A 19,976-nucleotide genomic window follows, 5' to 3' on the forward strand; every position below is an offset into this window, starting at 1 on the left:
CATTTCTAGGAAGTACCAAATGATGTTGAAAGAAGGGACATAATAACAGATAAATCAAACATAGGCAGTATGATAATATTATGGAAATGGTAGTTGCTACTCGCCAGATAGTGGAGGACTGTCAGAAAGGAGGCATTAGGCCAACAAGGCCTTCATTGGAAATAGACAAAAAACACGCACAAACAAACACAATTCACACACATACATGGCTACAGTCAGGTGACAAGTCAAACACAGGACAGAAGAGAAAGAAGGATGGACACTGAGTATAGTAATGAATTAGAAAATAGTAATAAAGGAGAACAGCGCTGGGTTACGGGATGGAAAAGTCATTAGGCAAAACTGAACAATGGATAATCAGTATGGAATATGAAAATATTATGAAAAAGATCGTAGCTACTCACCATATAGCTGAGCTACTGAGTCACAGATAGGCATAACAAAAAGACTGTCAGAAAGTAAGCTTTCAGCCAACAAAGCATTCATCAGAAATACACAACATACACATGCACACTCATGCAAACACAACTCACACAAACATGGCCACACTATCCTTTGAATGATATTGTCATATTCCATTCTGGATTTTCCCTTGTTTAAACGTATGCACTATAATAGAAAGGCAGAAGAAAATAAGATATATTAGACTGAACTACAAAGAGCGAAAGATTACCAGTAAAAGCACAAGTAAAATTTGCCAGTAAAAATACAGAAATACAAACCAAAAAGCAAAGAAGACCAAGGAAAAATTGGGATCAATAACAGGGAGTAAAGAAGTAAGGAATTAGATCAAGAACTGAAAAAGTGTCAAATGATGTCTCTGTTACCAAAAGATTCCACATTATTCCCCCAGCTGGGAGGGTAGTGCCAAGAGGGAGATGATGATGAAAAGTTAAATACAGGGTTACAATCTGTAAGTCAGAACACGGAATGTCAGAAATCTATACACTCTAGGGAAGCTAGAAAATCTGAAAAGAAAAATGCAAAGGCTGAATCTAGGTGTACTGGGGGCTAAGGGGTCAGTGATGTGAAAGGGGAAGAAGATAAAGACCTCTGGTCAAATGATAAATATAAGTTGATGTCCAAAAAAAAAAAAAAAAAAAAAAAAAAAAAAAAAAAAAAAAAAAAAAAAAAAAAAAAAAAAAAAAAAAGACAGGAGGAGGACATATTATAATGGTAGAGCAGAGAGTGAGTTATTGTGAACAGTGTAGTGATAGCATTATTCTTATCAGATTCAACAGATAGCAGCACTAACAACAATAGCTCAGGTATACATGCCAGTGTTATGGGCAGAAGATGAAGACATAGGAAAATATTGAGGGTCTGATCTTGTAATTCAGTGTGTAAAGGTAGATGAAAATCTAATAATCATGGGGGATTGGTATGCTGTCATAGGAGAAGGGATAGGATAATATGAGCTTATATAGATGTATGAGGCAGCCAAAAAACTCTTTGAGCTCTGCAGTCAGTTTCATCTAGCAGTAGTAAATACACTGTCAAAAAATTACAAGAGGAGGAGGAATAAGTTGAAGAGGTTACGAGATGCAGAAAGATGCGAACTGAATTATGAGAGCACGCTACAAATTATTGCCTCAGAATTTTTTTATGTGGAAGCTGTGGTAGAACATTAATAATATTTGTTTTATTTAAAAATCTTTAAGATGTTTAAATCTTAAGATGTTTAAATCTTAAAGATTTTTAAATAAAACAAATATTATTAATGTTCTACATCTTTATTCAATATTATGAAAAGGAAAGTGGAGATGCTGAGTTGCAGATGGGTACAAAAAAAAGACTGTCACAAATAAAGCTTTTGGCCAGTAAGGCCTTTGTCAGAGGCCTCGCTGGCCGAAAGCTTTATTCGTGACAATCTTTTTGTTGTGCCTATCTGTGACCCAGCATCTCCGCTATATGGTGAGTAGTAACTTTCCTTTTCATGATGTTGCTACATCTGTATTCTGAGCTAGAGGTAAACACAAACAAATCCTTATAATGAAAGAACTCAAAATTTTATGTTTTTGGGTAAATACGTGATCAATAAAGAGACATATCCAAGATGTGATCCTCATCATTTCATGAATAGCACTGAGTCGCATGGTGAGTGCACTCCAGTGACTAGGCACACCTATCTCAACACATTGACGAACTATATAGTTCCACAAATTCCATCTGATGTCATTTTCTGGCATTTTCCCCCACCTCTCCCCCTTCCCCCTGCACTCACTATTATGGGGATGTTACCACATTTCTCCATGAAATTTTTCTGAGTGTTGGATTGGAAAAGGGGGGGGGGGTTCCAATTGCCTGGCTCCCTTGGTATCCAGTCTAACTCTGCTGAATTTCAGTGCATGCGGGTTTATGATGGACATTGTATACAGAACAAGCGTTTGAGGTCTGATAGATGTGAGACAACACTGAGTAAGGCCATAACACCTGTCATGCTTACGAACTTGTGGTATGAGTGGAATACCATTTCGATACCTATAGATGATGCCTGCATGGAGCTGTAACAACATGTGTAAAAATGTTTGACTTCCTGTGTACAATGTTGGACAAATAAACTTTTAAACCTTAACAGGTACTGAAATATGAGCTAGTGTTTTTGTATACCTCTAGCCGGAATACCCTGTATATCAGTTTCTCCTTCATGAATCTGATATTAGGTGAATCCTTATTCAACTCTTCCAATAAGTTTCTTACATGTCTTGCTTCTCTGTAGATATCACAAACACTCTCAAAATGCTGCTGACCTTATTTGATATTTCATTTGTGTACACTGAGAACATTAGACAGTGTATTACGCTTTGTGAGATGCCTACCCAATACTGTATGTGTTTCTTTGCCTCCATTATTGTGCAGAGGCTGCTATTTCTAAAAAAAATTCTTGATGTATGGATAGAGGGATTTTGATTTTATGGCACTGTGGTGGGACATTATTAGTGCTCTCTCAACAATGTCTAAAGCTTAGAAATTGAAGAACTGTAATGTATCAAAGGGTGTTTGAGAAAGTGGAATTCACTAGATTTTCATAGATTATTGAGCACTTTGAGGTGAAATGGAAACAATGTATTAACAATTTCTGTAAGAAACTCAACTCGGTTGCATTTATTATAAAATAGCTATTGCAGTATGCAGACAAACAGCTTGTGTGTGTAGTATTGTGTAGACTCTTTGAACCTCACCTGCGGTAAGTCTGGGAAACTGAAAGATACAGGAAATAAAAAGTGTGTTTATACTTTGAGGTTTGCCAGTAGACATCCGGGGTGGTTAAGTTGCAAAATGAAAATGAGGTGAATCTGATAAAAACCTTGTGGCATTTCTTCTGCCATTAGAGATTCTTATGACCCAACAGGTGCCATTACAGTTCTGGATAGAAGAATGGAGAGCAGGAGAAGGACGTGTTGTCAGATTAGGAGCCAGCATCCAAGAGAGTGAAGTATTTCTCTGCTGGTCTTTGGCTCCCAGTCCCCAAGATCCCATGTGAGCCTTTCCTGCACTCCTGTTGGTTGACGGTTGTGAACGGCACTTGCCAGGGTATCCACCTATTATCAGTCCTTACTGTGAGAACTGTGCTTAGCTCAGAATTACATGCTGGGATGTTGAACAGGTTGTGAGAGCGGACTCCCAACAAGCAGCAGACTCTATCACAGAAACAAACAGTGGAAAATTCAGCATGAAATGTAACAATATTATGAAAAGGTTAGTTGCTATTCACCATATAGTGGAGATGCTGAGTTGCAGATAGGCAAAACAAAAAGAGTGTCACAAAATAAGCTTTTGCCCAACAAGGGTAAAAAATAGACACCAGGCTTCAACTTTCAACTGCCAGAGACTGTGGTCATGTGTGTGTGAGGTGTGCCTGCGCACGTGAGAGACAAAGAGAGAGAGAGAGAGAGAGAGAGAGAGAGAGAGAGAGAGAGAGAGAGAGAGAGAGAGTTGCCTATTTTTGACAAAGCCTTGTTGGGTGAAAGCTAATTTGGTGACAATCTTTCTCTTGTGCCTATCTGCAACTCAGTGTCTCCACTATACAGGGTGGTCCATTGATAGTGACTGAGCCAAATATATCACGAAGTAAGCATCAAACAAAAAAACTACAAAGAACGAAACTCGTCTAACTTGAAGGGGGAAACCAGATAGCGCTATGGTTGGCCCTCTAGATAGCACTGCCATAAATCAAACGGATATCAACTGCGTTTTTTTTTAAATAGAAACCTCCATTTTTTTATTACATATTGATGTAGTGCTTAAAGAAATATGAATGTTTTAGTTGACCACTTTCTTCGCTTTGTGATAGATGGCAAGGAAACAGGAAGGAACGTCAACCATGACCTGTAACAAATTATGATGCCCAAGTAGGTGTTTTAGCTGCTGTCATGGCTAATCCGCACATCAATAGCAGACAAATTGCTCGAGAATCGGGAATCTCAAAAACGTCGGTGTTGAGAATGCCACATCAACATTGATTGCACCCGTATCATATTTCTATGCACCAGGAATTGCATGGTGATGACTTTGAACGTCATGTACAGTTCTGCCACTCAGCGCTAGAGAAATTACAGGACGATGACAGATTTTTTTGCACGTGTTTTATTTAGCTACAAAGTGTCATTCACCAGCAGCGGTAGCATAAACCGGCGTAATATGCACTATTGGGCAATGGAAAATCCATTTTATCGGTGGCAATCTAAATGGTGCAATGTATGCTGATTTCCTACATAATGTTCTACCGACGTTACTACAAGATGTTTCATTGCATGACAGAATGGCAATGTACTTCCAACATGATGGATGTCTGGCACATAGCTCAAGTGCAGTTGAAGTGGTACTGAATAGCAAATTTCATGACAGGTGGATTGGTCGTCGAAGCACCATACCATGGCCCGTACATTCACCGGATCTGACATCCCCGGATTTCTTTCTGTGGGGAAAATTGAAGGATATTTGCTATCATGATCCACAGACAATGCCTGACAACATGTGTCAGTGCATTGTCAATGCATGTGCGAAAAATTACGGAAGGCGAACTACTCACTGTTGAGAGGAATGTCATTACACGTATTGCTAAATGCATTGAGGTTGACAGACATCATTTTGAGCATTTATTGCATTAATGTGGTTTTTACAGGTAATCACACTGTAACAGCATGCGTTCTCAGAAATGTTAAGTTCACAAAGGTACATGTATCACACTGGAACAACCGAAATAAAATGTTCAAATGCACCTATGTTCTGTATTTTAATTTAAAAAACCTACCTGTTACCAACTGTTTGTCTAAAATTGTGAGCCATATGTTTGTGACTATTACAGCGCCATATATCACAAAGCGAAAAAAGTGGTCCAACGAAAACATTCATAATTCTTTATGTAATACACGAATATGTAACAAAAAATGGGGGTTCCTATTTAGAAAAACACAGTTGATGTCCATTTGACCTATGGCAGCGCCATCTAGTGGGCCGACCATGGTGCCATCTGGTTTCCCCCTTCAAGCTAGACAAGTTTCGTTCTTTGTAGTTCTTTCGTTTGACGGTTATTTCGTGAGATAGTTGTGTTGGTCACGATCAATGGTCCACCCTGTCTGGTGAGTGCCAACTATCCTTTTCATAATATTGTTCGAAATAAATATTTTAGTAAATAACACCCACTCCCTCCAAATGGGTGGCCACCAGTACAAGATGAATATCGAAAAAGTAAAATGAGGGTAATGTAATGTAGTCAAATTATATCTTGTTGCTGACAGATAGAGATCAGAAAATGAGGTACTAAAAGTAGTAGGTGAATGTTGCTATTTGAGCAGCAAAATAGCTGCAAAATAAACAGGAAAGGAAAGTGGACTGACAACAACATGAAAAATGTTTCTGAAAAAGGGAAATTTGTTAATATCAAATATAATATTAAATGTTAGGTAGTATTTTCTGAGGGTATTTGTCTGGAGTGCAGCATTGAACGGGAGTGAAAAATATAAGCTTTTGATACAGAAGAATTTAGAATATTAGATGGGTAGATTGAATAAATAATGGGGAGGTACCAAATCAAATTAAGGAGAAAAGCAATTTATTGCAGAACATGACTAAAAGAATTGATCAGTTGATAAAGCATGACCTGAGGCATGGAGGAATCATCAATTTGGTATGGAGAGAACAGGGAGAAGGGGACATTGTAGAGGGAGATCAAAGTTTAACTAAAGTTTGCAGATTCAAAAGGATGTTGATTCCACATGATAGACTACTGTGGAGAGCTGCATCAAAACAGTTTTTGAAGTGATCCCAAGAACAACAACAGCAATAACATGTTAAAGGAGAAACGTCTGTTTGGATCATTTAAAGAAAAAGGAAGAAATTCCCTCAAAATCTAGGTATTGTAATCGTTACATCTCTGTGCATACAGGGTTTTTATAAAGAATGGTGCAGTTTCAAAAATTAGCAGTATTGTGTGTTTGAGAAACGTAATGAGAATGACAATACTTTAAGCGATCTGGAAATGCTGCATTGTTCTGCTTGTGTAGACTGGTGTATTCATCCCTTCCAGATGCACAGTGCAAGTTCAAGTTCCATACAGCCATCATGTAATTTTTTAGAGTGCCATATCAGTTAATCTGTGTGTATTAATTTTTTTTTATCTTCAACTTCAAAAACTGATGAAGTGTGCATGCTCTTGTGAAATCAGACTGACATTTAACAATAATGGTTATGGCTGACCTGCTAAACTTAAACACTATCATTGCACATCCAATTTTGACTGAGGTTTTGTGCATACAAAAGGTTTGTGCCAAAATTGTGTAAAAAAAAAAAAAAAAAAAAAAAAAAAAAATCCCTCACAAATGAGATCCATGTGGATTGATCTTCTTGAGAGGATTACCAATGACCACCAATGGTTCAGTCGTTTGACCAGAGGTGATTTTTGAGTAAGATTCTGAGACAATGTGGCAGAGTGAGGAATGGCATGCTGACACATCTCCTCGACCGAAAATGCACGAATCAGCAAATGTAGATCAAAACAATGCTGATTTGCTCTTTTGACAGTAGGCATAGCGTGCATAGAGAATTTGTTCCTCCAGGGCAAACTATCAACCACTATCGACCACGTATTTCAAAAAGGTATCCTCAAAAGGCTCAGGAAAAGCATGAATCGAGTGAGAACGGCCTTGCAAACAAGTGGATGCTGCACCGTGACAATGTCCCATGTCACACGGCCACTACCGCCGTGGAATTTTTGACCTCAAAAGGCATTCCTATTGTTCTACAGCTCCCCCCCCCCCCCCCTATTCACCTTATCTGAGCCGTTCTGACTTTATATTTTCCTGAAATATCTTAGAAGGGTGTCATTTTGGGGCTCTGGAGAATATTCAAAAGAATGTGACCGACGTGTTAAAGGTACCATCAGTTGAAGCCTCTTAGTGGTGCTACCAAACTGGGGAACAATGACTCTGCTGGTGTATAGCTGCCGAAGGGAACTACTTTGACAGGGAGAATATTGTTATTTGAAAACAAATGAAAATTTTGTAGAGAAAAAAATTAATCTTATTACTTTTTCCACACAGCTCGTAAATCAATTTATTATTTTATATGTGCAAATCATATGGCATGAGCAGTGGCAACTGTCAAAATTTTATGCACTACCCACTGTTTGCTTGTCATGTTTTCTGCACAGGCACAGCATCAGTTTCCAAGATGCTGCTGCAGCAAGAAAACACTTTCTGAGTGCTCAGTTTCAAGGTGTTCAGATCTGTGGTTACAGTGCAGTGTGAGTTTCATACATGGTTTAGGAATGATTCACCACACAAGAATAACAAGGGTAGTTGGTACTGACAGTTCATGGAAACTGGATGCCTTTGTAAGGGGAAGAGCTCGTGTGTCTGATGCAAGTGTTGAAAGAGTGTGCGAGGCACTCTCTGAAGTCCTCGCAAGTCACTTAGTAAGGCACGCAGGAATCTGTGCTGAAGATTACAGTATAGGAGATGTTGCATAAGCGACTATGTTTGAAACTATACAGAGTGGGATTAATGCAGGCCCTTACACTAGCAGACAAAGTGAAAAGGTGTGTCTTTTGTGCATAGCTGTAGTTAGAAATGGAGGATGCTGATTTTGTACAAAGACACATTTTCTGTGATGAAGCACTGTGTACATGACAAGGTGAACACACAAAGTGCTCTCATCTGGGGAAGTTAGAAACTACACATGCTGATGGAGCATCACAGTGACTCTCCAGAAGCATATCTTTTCTGTGTGGTGTCGTGTGAGAAAGTGCACTATTTTTCTTGACACATGTCGAAAACCTGGTTGTTACCCAGCTGAACACCAGTTATGGTGATAGCATTTTGTAACTGGATCTCTACATCTACATCTACATCAACGTGATTACTCTGCTATTCACAATAAAGTGCCTGGCAGAGGGTTCAATGAACCACCTCCATGCTGTCTCTCTACCGTTCCACTCTCGAACGGCACGCGGGAAAAACGAGCACTTAAATTTTTTCGTGCAAGCACTGATTTCTCTTATTTTATCGTGATGATCATTTCTCCCTATGTAGATGGGTGCCAACAGAATTTTTTCGCAATCGGAGGAGAAAACTGGTGATTGAAATTTCATGAGAAGATCCCATCGCAACGAAAACGCCTTTGTTTTAATGATTGCCACTCCAATTCACGCATCATGTCAGTGTCACTATCTCCCCTATTTTGTGATAATACAAAATGAGCTGCCCTTCTTTGTACTTTTTCGATGTCATCCGTCAGTCCCACCCGATACAGATCCCACACCGCACAGCAATACTCCAGAATACGGCGGACAAGCGTGGTGTAAGCAGTCTCTTTGGTAGACCTGTTGCACCTTCTAAGTGTTCTGCCAATGAATCATAGTCTTTGGTTTGCTCTACCCACAATATTATCTATGTAATCGTTCCAATTTAGGTTATTTGTAACTGTAATCCCTAAGTATTTAGTTGAATTTACAGCCCTCAGATTTGTGTGACTTTTTGCGTAATTGAAATTTAGTGGATTTCTTTTAGTACTCATGTGAATAACTTCACACTTTTCTTTATTCAGGGTCAATTGCCACTTTTCACACCATACAGATATCTTGTCTAAATCATTTTGCAAGTCGTTTTGATCATCTGATGACTTTACAAGATGGTAAATGACAGCGTCATCTGCAAACAATCTAAGATGGCTACTCAGATTGTCTCCTATGTTGTTAATATAGATCAGGAACAATAGAGGGCCTATAACACTTCCTTGGGGAACGCTGGATATTACTTCTGTTTTACTTTCCGTCTATTACTACGAATTGTGACTTTTCTGACAGGAAATCACGAATCCAGTAGTACAATTGAGGCGATACTCCATAGGCACGCAGTTTGATTAGAAGACGCTTGTGAGGAATGGTGTTGAAAGCCTTCTGGAAATCTAAAAATATGGAATCAATTTGACATCTCCTGTCGATAGCACTTATTACTTCATAAGTATAAAGAGCTAGTTGTGTTTCACAAGAACGATGTTTTCTGAATCTGTGCTGACTCAATGTCAATAAATCATTTTCTTCGAGGTACTTCATAATGTTCGAATACAGTATATTTTCTAAAACCCTACTGCAAATCGACGTTAGTGGTATAGGCCTGTAATTCAGCGGATTACTCCTACTTCCCTTTTTGGGTATTAGTGTGACTTGAGCAATTTTCCAGTCTTTAGGTATTTATCTTTCTGTGAGCGAGTGGTTGTATATAATTGCTAAATATGGACCTATATTATCAGCATACTCTGAGAGGAACCTGATTGGTATGCAATCTGGACCGGAGGCCTTGCCTTTATTAAGTGATTTAAGCTGCTTTGTTACACCGAGGATATCTACTTCTATGTTTCTGATGCTCCTCCCCACTTTCACAGAAATGTACAAGACTTCTTAATCATATTCATCACCAACACTGGGTCAGACTTGTTGCAACAGCAGACAACAACCTTTTCCCTTGGCCACCATGTTCATTGGGTTTAACACCCTGCAATTTCTTTTTCGGGGGTTTGAAACTGAATTTATGTACAGCTCCAATGGTTGAGCCCCTTGAGGAAGCATGTGATCAGATAAAGAAAGCACTGCAGACCCTCACAGAGGACATGCTACAATAGAAACATTGGAAAAATCCGTATATGAGAAACTAGTGCAGAAATGTTACTATTCAGTAGAAGAATTCATAAGTGACAACCTGAAAATATGATCAGGAGAGAACAAGTATATAGGACTGTTAATTTTCAAAGGTTTGTTACTTTTGAAGAAAAATTATTGGTTGTTTAATTAAATAATTATTCAGTTCTGCATATTATGTTACTGATATTATAAAGAAAACTGTAAACCAGTTTTTGTGTTTTGACGAGCCTCATGTACATTAAGTCAATGGCTTGAAATTGTATGTTACAAGAGAATAAACTCCTATTCTATTCTAAGTATGGGAAGGATATGATTACTGCGTAGATGTATGTTGTGTGACCAAGGATGCACATATTGGCGAACTGTGATTAACATATCAAAAACTTGTACAGTAGCCACTGCTTATGCTTTGCTCATATAAAATAATAAATCGACTTCTTATTAATTTTTGAAATCACACCATTCATTTATATACATCCTAAATATGAACAGAAGAAGAAAATAATTCAGACTGGATAACAGTTTGAAGTGTCCATAATCAGAAAGTATGGAGAATCAACTATATTTCACTCCACCAAGTGACAATGCTTTTTCTGGTATGAAGTTCATATACATCTGCCCAAAAATATGCATGACAGTAACTCTACAAAGAAGCTCAAAGTCTATCCAGTGGAAAAGAAATATTTTGATGTTAAATAAATTGAAATTGTAAATGCCCTTCTTTGTAATCACTGGAGTTTGAAAATCTATTCAAATGTGATGATAATATTTTTCATTCATGTGCCCCATGTTACACATACACACACTGTACATGATATAAGCCTATAGAATTAAATAAAAGTCAAATCAAAGTGAGCAGTGAGAAATGGAAGAAGTTGCCATTTCCCGGGTTTATCCTCACAAAAGGGTTGATTTTCAAGTATATGTGTTTGAAGAGGAGCTGATGTTTTCATCCCAGATTTTTTTGTGCATGTGGGGGGTGGGGGGGGGTTTGCCTTATGACATCTTTGTTTAGGAAATTTAGAATATTATATGCAGTGCTGGTTTGAGATCATTTTTCCATACTTGTCATTTGATGCCCTGTCCTTCCACCCATACATTTTCACCTGTGTCATTTCTTGCTGTTAATTGTGATACATTCTGTATACAGGTCTTGCACTCAGTTGCCCCTGACACCCATGTCAGCTTTGTGACTGCTACTAATTGCAATATATCCTGTATAGAAGTTGTACACTTGTGGCACCTTTCAGCTTGGTGCCCCAAGTGTGGCTTATGTCCCATGACCTTAAACTGGATCTGATTGTCAGATGTGGGATAGTCTTTTGGTTGGGTCTGTGAGGGCACTTTGTTGTTTAACGGAGCTAGGAAACAATTATTATGCACACATCAAAAAAAGTCTTGCATCACCTCCGTTTCGAGAGTTCCGGAACCTGTACAGAAAATTGGAATACAGATCAATGTAAACATCATTTCTGCCCCTTTTACTGCTCATGAAAACCACACATTGCATGTTGTACCCGCATACAGTGGCCCAGATTGCTGTACACTGCGGGATCTCCCATACCCAATAGCACACCCTCTTGCATTGATGCATGCCTGCATTCATCATGGCATACTATCCACAAGTTCATCAAGGCACTGTCAGTCCAGATTGTCCCACTCTTCAACAGCAATCGGCATAGATCCCTCAAAGTGGTTGGTGGGTTACGTCGTCCATAAACAGCCCTTTTCAATCTATCCCAAGCATGTTCGATAGGGTTCATGTCTGGAGAAAATGCTGGCCACTCTAGTTGAGCGATGTCGTTATCCTGAAGGAAGTCATTCACAAGATGTGCATGATGAGGGCCCAAATTGTCGTCCATGAAGACAAATGCTTTGCCAATATGTTGCTGATTCGGTTGCACTATCAGTTGGAGGATGGCATTCACATATCCTACAGCCATTACAGCACCTTCCGTGACCACCAGCTGCCCACATTGGCCCCACATAATGCCACTCAAAAACATCAGGGAACCTCCACCTTGCTGTACTCACTCGACAGTGTGTCTTAAGGTGTTCAGTCTGACCGGGTTGCCTCCAAACACGTAACCGACAATTGTCCGGTTGAAGGCATATGCGACATTCATCGGTGAAGAGAATGTGATGCCAATCCTGAGCAGTCCATTCGGCATGTTGTTGGGCCCATGTGTACCGCGCTGCATGATGTTGTGGTTGCAAAGGTGGACCTCGCCATGGATGTCGGGAGTGAAGTTGCATATAAATGATGATTAACTGAAACCCTCAGCTGCCAACAGGTGTTGTTGATTTACCTCGATGTGGACAGCTGAAAATTTTTGCTCCAACCGGGACTCGAACCCAGGATCTCCTGCTTAGATGGCAGACGCTCTATCCATCTGAGCCACCGAGGGCACAGATGAATGGCGTGACTGCAGGGACTTATCCCTTGCACGCTTCCTGTGAGACCCACATTCCGAACTGTCCGCAATTCTACATATGTAATGTACTTTATAGATATTTGCCCATCCATTCATTACTCGCGCACACTTTGGTGATTCCCGTAAGAGTTTGGGCAACCTGTGCGCATTCGCACAGACGAAGGTCAATTGCTGGGTAGCCTTTAACTATATGTATGGAAACAGTAACTGTTCTTTTGAGAACAGTTACTGTTTCCATATATGAAGTTGCATATCATGCAGTTTGAGCCGTAAAAGCATTATTCGACATGGTGACGTTGCTGTCAGGGTTCCTCCGAGCCATGATCGATAGGTAGCAGTCATCCACTGCAGTAGTTGCCCTCAGGTGATCTGAGCAAGGCATGTCATTGACAGTTCCTGTCTCTCTGTATCTTCTCCATGTCCGAACATCATCACTTTGGTTCACTCTGAGACGCCCGGACTCTTCCCTCGTTGAAAGCCCTTCCTGGCACCAAGTAACAATGCGGACGCAATCGAACCGCGGTATTGACTGTCTAGGCACGGTTGAACTACAGACAAAACGAGCCCCGTACCTTCTTCCTGGTGGAATGACTGGAACTGATCGGCTGTTGGACCCCCTCTGTCTAATAAGCACTGCTCATGCATGGTTGTTTACATCTTTGGACAGGTTTAGTGATATCTCTGAACAGTCAAATGGACTGTGTCTGTGATACAATATCCACAGTCAACATATATCTTCAGGAATTCTGTTAACTGGGGTGATGCAAAACTTTTTTTGATGTATGTATATACCTGGTGGCCCAGGCATGCTGTCCTCCGATGACGTTAGTTAACCCTGAGTACTGCAGATGCTGAAAAGTTTGCCTAAGCAGAACAGTAAAGGGGACTCCACATTGACAGAGAGGAGACTCTGCTAAATGTGAGAAACAAACACTTTACAGCTGTAACTGGTCCTACAGCTTGTCGCTAGAAAACTTCATTGCTGTAGGAGAAGTGCTGGCTTCGATTCCTGGACTGACGAAAGGTGTCTGTGCAGAAGAAAGATTGTCCCTGACCAAAACAATGAACGTAAGGGACAAAGCATATTAATTATCTGTTTCAAGGCATATCAACATATGACAGCTAATTTATTAACAACACATAAGGCACCAATTCGTGCTTCACAACTGGCAATATTACATAAATGCTATCATATCTTTGATTGCAATAAAGAACAATGACTATAATGAATATCATAAATGATGCTCCTTTAAGCCTATATTATAGACTGACAGTTTTATAATTGCATTATTCATAATACAAATGTTTAAATACGTGTCTGCCTTGTTCAGTGCAGTGACGTAAGCATCGCTCGGTCTTTGCATGGACACCTCTTAATGTTTCTGCAGATCTGAAGTGCAAGCATGACAATTCATTCTTTTAACACATGTGGATTTTCCAGTTCCATTTTGATGTAACCCCATCCAAAGGCATTGAATCAGGCAATCTCACTGGCCGCCGAATGCAACCACCACAACCTATCTAATCTTCAAAGTACACATTGTTGAGATATTCCCTAACCCGTCTACAATAATGGAGTAGCCCACCATCATGCTGAAATCAGTGCCTCATGGCTAACTCGGGTGCAATGTCTTCTAGGAGATCCCAAGATTCAGCTCATTCTGTATGAATTGCAAATACAGCTGACCAGTTAGTCTGGGAGCCAAATAAGTGCTGTGGTCTCCTTGAATGCCACACCATATGTGAGGTCAGATGGAAGTCTGTTATAAAACGTGGTTTCTGTTGTATGTCAGATGGAAGTCTGTTATAAAAGATGGTTCCTATAGAATGTGGACTTGCAATTCTATGAAAATTTTCCCTTCCCCATGTATTATACCTATGTACATTTCTGTTTGTTTCATTATATTCTGGATTTTGTTGGACAAACATTATTGCCTGTAGGATGTACATAGAGCAGATGGTTTGTATTTTATATTTTCTGAAGATTTCTCTACAAGGGTTTTTACCTTGGCTACCACTCTTACTGCCTTTTCATGTAATCTGAAGAACCTGGCTGTGTAAACTTCTGTCCCCCCCCCCCCCCCCACCCCTGCCCCCATTATCTCAATACCATACTGAAGATGGGGATGCATCACTATGAAGTACAGGGTGATTCAAAAAGAATACCACAATTTTAGGAATTTAAAGCTCTGCAACGACAAAAGGCAGAGCTAAGCACTATCTGTCGGCGAATTAAGGGAGCTATAAAGTTTCATTTAGTTGTACATTCTGTGATTTTATCCTTGCTCAAATGGAAACAGATGAATCTTTCGTTTCAAAGATTGTGTTTAGTGATGAAGCAACTTTCCACACTAATGGGAAAGTCAACCGTCACAATGTCTGTATATGGGGCACTGAGAATCCGCGGGAAACAACTCAGTATGAACGTGACTCGCCCAAGGTGAACGTTTTCTGTGCCATTTCAGCCAATAAAGTTTTTGGTCCCTTTTTCTTCGAAGGTGCTACTGTAACTGGACTACAGTATCTGGAGATGTCAGAGAATTGGCTGTTCCCTCAGCTCGAACAAAAAGCACAACAATTCATATTTCAGCAGGATGGAGCGCCACCACATTGGCACTTATCTGTCCGTAACTACCTGAACGTCAACTACCCGAGGCGATGGATCGGCCGCCAGGCAGCCCGTGACAGAGCACGTCATCACTGGCCTCCAAGAAGCCCTGATCTTACCCCCTGCGATTTTTTCTTACGGGGGTATGTTAAGGATATGGTGTTTCGGCCACCTCTCCCAGCCACCATTGATGATTTGAAACGAGAAATAACAGCAGCTATCCAAACTGTTACGCCTGATATGCTACAGAGAGTGTGGAACGAGTTGGAGTATCGGGTTGATATTGCTCGTGTGTCTGGAGGGGGATATATTGAACATCTCTGAACTTGTTTTTGAGTGAAAAAAAAACCTTTTTAAATACTCTTTGTAATGATGTATAACAGAAGGTTATATTATGTTTCTTTCATTAAATACACATTTTTAAAGTTGTGGTATTCTTTTTGAATCACTCTGTATATTTGTCTCAAGCTGTCATGGTACAGCAAGGCTGAGACTCTTTTTCAGTAGATACACGTATGATGTGGTCATAACCAGTGAGGACATGCTGGAGCACAGTAAAGTCTATTGACAGTGGCATCACTGTCGTACTAGCATTCATCTCTACATATAATCTCCCTGATGGAATCCAGATTTACAGCTACTTTCTTTATGAGATGTCTGCAAAACAATATCTAGTTTTGTAAATCTTTTCTGTATGTTGTTGGTGTAGGAGCAGCTTAAAGGAGTGCCATTTTCATTCCTCCAGATTTTTTGTACTGAAGACTTCAGTAGCCCCAGGTCTGGTGTACCTCTTCTTTGTCCTAACTATGGTGAGAAATAAATATTTATAGGCAAACTGCATTCATAATTTTAATAATGACAATAATAGTATTACGAGGCATGTTTTTTAAGTAAGAACCGTTTTGCCACACCGCGGCTGCAGCGCTGCGGTTGGCGTTTTCCACATGTGCACTGGGTACCTACATCTGTTGTCTACGCACTGACGCCATTACAGTCTCATTCTTCCTTGTTTACGTGTTGTCTACTGAGTGTTTAAGATGCCTCTGATAATCGTGAAGTACTGTGAAGTACGGGATGTTACAAGATTTCTTAGTGCTAAAAGCCTAAAAGGGATCGATATTCATCATGAGATCTGTGCAGTTTACGGAGAAAACGTTATGAGTGATGAAAAGGTAAGAAAGTGGGTGAGAGCATTTAAAGATGGCCGCACAAATGTGCACGATGAACGACGGAGTGGGCATCCTTCGGTCGTTAAAAAAAGTTTGGTGGAGGAAGTGGACAATAAGGTGAGAGAAAACAGATGCTTTACAATTTCCTCCTTGTGGGATGACTTTCCTAATGTTTCTCATAGTGTTTTGCATGGCATTGTGACTGAGCGCTTGAATTACCGAAAATTGTGCACACGTTGAGTACTGAAAATGTTGACGGATGTGCACAAAACCAAACGTTTAGGCAGTGGCTTGACTTTCCTTGAATGGTACCACAACGACGGTGATGATTTCTTAAGCTGAATTGTTGCGGGCAATGAAACATGGGTGGCCTACGTCACACCAGAATCAAAGCAACAGTCCACTGAATGGCGGTATTCAGATTCACCCAGGAAAGTGAAGTTTAAGCAAACAATTTCTGCCCGGAAAATCATGTGCAAAGTTTTTTGGGACAGAAAAGGAGTACTGCTTGTGGAATTTCTGCCTTGTAATGAGACAATCAATGCAGCAGCTACGCTGTTCAATTCAGAACAAAAGATGCGGCAAGTTGAGCAAGGGCATCATTTTGCTGCAAGACAATGCCTGTCCGCATGTGGTGAATCGGACCAAATATTTCATCACATCTTTTCGATGGGAAACTCTTAGATCATCCTCCGTACAGCCCCGATCTTGCACACAGTGACTACCATCTGTTCCTGCACTTGAAGAAACACTTGGGCAGTCAGCTCCTTCAAGACAATGACAAAGTCAAAACAGCAATGATGCAGTGGTTAACAAGTCAGACAGCAGACTTCTATAAGGAGGGTATTTAAAAGCTGGTACAATGTTATGACAAGTGCCTCAATATTGTCAGAAATTATGTAGAAAAGTAAATTAAGGTACAGGCTTTCATGTAAAAATAAAATTATTGAGATATCTTAGCACATCTTTTTTTAATTTCAAAACGGTACTTACTTAAAAAACATGCCTTGTATTCATTCATTCATTCATATCATTTTTGGCCTTATGGACAGTGTTTGAACTCAAATATCTCATTATAACACAATTTTCACTTCTTTCCTTTCTTCATTTCCTCTTCCCAAAATCTCTTCATCCTTTGACTATGCTCTTGTTTCCTTTGTTCCGTCCGTAATGCTCCCGCCTTCCTCTTCTCATTTACTATAAATTTTGCATTCCTAATGAAGAAGCTTGCACAGGATAGAGTAGCATGGAGAGCTGCATCAAACCAGTCTGATGACTGAAGACCACAACAACAAGAAACAGTTTTGTTCCTGAATTCCTTTCTGTCTTTTATCATTTGTTTATTGATCCCCAGCCGCCTTATGTCTTCCTCTATTTCATGATACCAATTTGTTTTAAGGCTTGAATGTTTTACTACACCAAAGATTCTCTTTGTAAGTCTGGTGTTGTCCATTGTCTGTATGTGTCCATAGAAATTTAGTCTGCGTTTTCTGATAATGTCTGTGAGTCTGTTAGTGTGTTGGTGTAACTCATTGGTATTTCTTTTCATCCCTATGCCATATTTGTGTATTGGTCCGAATATTTTCCTGAGAATTTTGTGTTCTATTTTTTCTGTCTCTGTAAAGCCTGATGCTCCAATTGTGGTTGTTTCTGACACATATAGTGCTTCCGGTAATGCAACTTTTTTGTAGTGTCTAATTTTGGCCTGTCTTGATATGCTTTTCTTATTATAATGTGATCATGTGAGTTTGTATGCTTTCTGAAGTCTTTCTGTTCATTCTATGTCGGATGCCTTGTTTGATCCTCCTATTTGTATGTATTCCCCTAAATATTTAAATTTTTTGACTGTTTTTAGGGATCCATACATGGTTTGCATGATGTGTACATTGTTGGTTTGTCGTTCCATGTACTGAGTCTTCTGTAGACCTGTTTTGGCAGCTATTTCATGTAGGTGTTCCAGTACTTCCTTTGCCTCCTGTGTGTTATTACTAAGTATGGCTGTGTCATCTGCAAATGCCAGACATTTTATGATTGTTCTTGTTTCACGTGTTCTTCCTAGCTGTATTCCTTTAACTTGTTCTTCCCATTGTTTGACAATTTTGTCTAAGACAAGATATGTGAAAGCCCATCTCCTTGGCGGACACCTGTGTATATCTGGAAGGGTTCTGAAATTTCTCCCATGAACTTAATCTTCTAGGTGGTGTCTGTGAGCGTTTGTTGTATAATTGACTGGTTTTTCTGTCGATGCTGTATTCTTCCAGTATGTCAAAGAGCGTTTGTCGGTCTATGGAGTCGTGTGCTTTTTTAAAGTCAACAAAAGTAACTACAGTGTTTCTTGTCTGTCTGACTTTCAAAAGTGTTCTCAAGTTCCAGATCTGTTCTATGCCTGATCTCCCTCTTCTGAAGCCTGCCTGGTATTCCCCTATTTGCGGATCTGCTTGAATTATTTGGATCTGAGTTATCACCCTTTTTATGTAGGGGATGGATCAAAGCACATTTACATTCCTCTGGAAACTTCTCTGTGACCCAAATTTCTGAGATAATCTTACAAATTTGCTTCGTGATGTTTTCATCATGGAACTTCCAGATCTCGGCAATAATACCGTCTTCTCCTGCTGCTCTGATATTTTTCGTTTGTTTAATGATACTCTCTATCTCTTCTATTGTGGGTGGGTGGGTGGGTTAATTTTTCTGTGGGTTTCTAGCAATTGAGAAGTTCATCTAAGTATTGTTTGAGGATCTTGCAATTTTCTTTCGTGTTCGTTTCGATGGATCCGTATGTTCTTCAGGAGCAGAGGCTAGGAGGTTGATAACCCTTCATATTTTCTTCGAATGTTCTGTAAAAATTTCTATTGTTATTTCTCTTGAAATCTTCGTCAATTTCTTTCAACCTGTTGTTAACATATGCCCATTTTTCTATTCCGATTTCCTTTGTTGATTGTTTCTGAATCTCGTAAAATTCCTTCCGTGTTTCTGACGTTCTGTTACTGCTGAATTTCTTCCATGCCTGTGTTCTTCTTTCAATGGCTAAATCGCAATTTACATTCCACCATCTGTGTTTTCGTTTCCTAGGAGGTTGCCCCCATCACATTGTTTCCGCAAAGTCTGTCCAAGTGTCTGTTGGATGCCTGTTAATCTCTTCAACAACTTTGTCCCTGTTTATCTTCAAGTATTCCGGATCAAGTTTGACTATTTTGTTTCATGGTGTTTTTTTCTGTCTTGGGATTGTCCAAATCTTAACTTGTAGTAAATAATGATCTGACTCGAAAAATCCCTTACATGTTCTGATATTTAGAATTTCCCTTGTACATTTGGTGGAAATTGCCACATGATCAATCTGGAATTCTCCCCACACGGTGTGGGGTGCTTTCCATGTTGTAAGTTTTCGTCTTGGCTTTTGAAATTGCATCGACATAACTTTGAGATTGAAATTTTGATATTTTATGAGGTGTTCTCCATTTTTGTTTGTACGAATGTGCACTGAGTGCAGACCTGTGATTTGTTAGTACTTTCTTTTTTTACCTAATTGTGCATTAAAATCTCCCATTAAAATTTTCATGTGTCTTTCTGGAATGTTGTTAGTTACTTCTGCCATGTCTTCCCAGAAGTTTTCAACTTCTTGTGGC

This window comes from Schistocerca piceifrons, chromosome 11 (assembly GCF_021461385.2).
Source record: "Schistocerca piceifrons isolate TAMUIC-IGC-003096 chromosome 11, iqSchPice1.1, whole genome shotgun sequence".
NCBI classification, from domain to species: Eukaryota; Metazoa; Arthropoda; class Insecta; order Orthoptera; family Acrididae; genus Schistocerca; species Schistocerca piceifrons.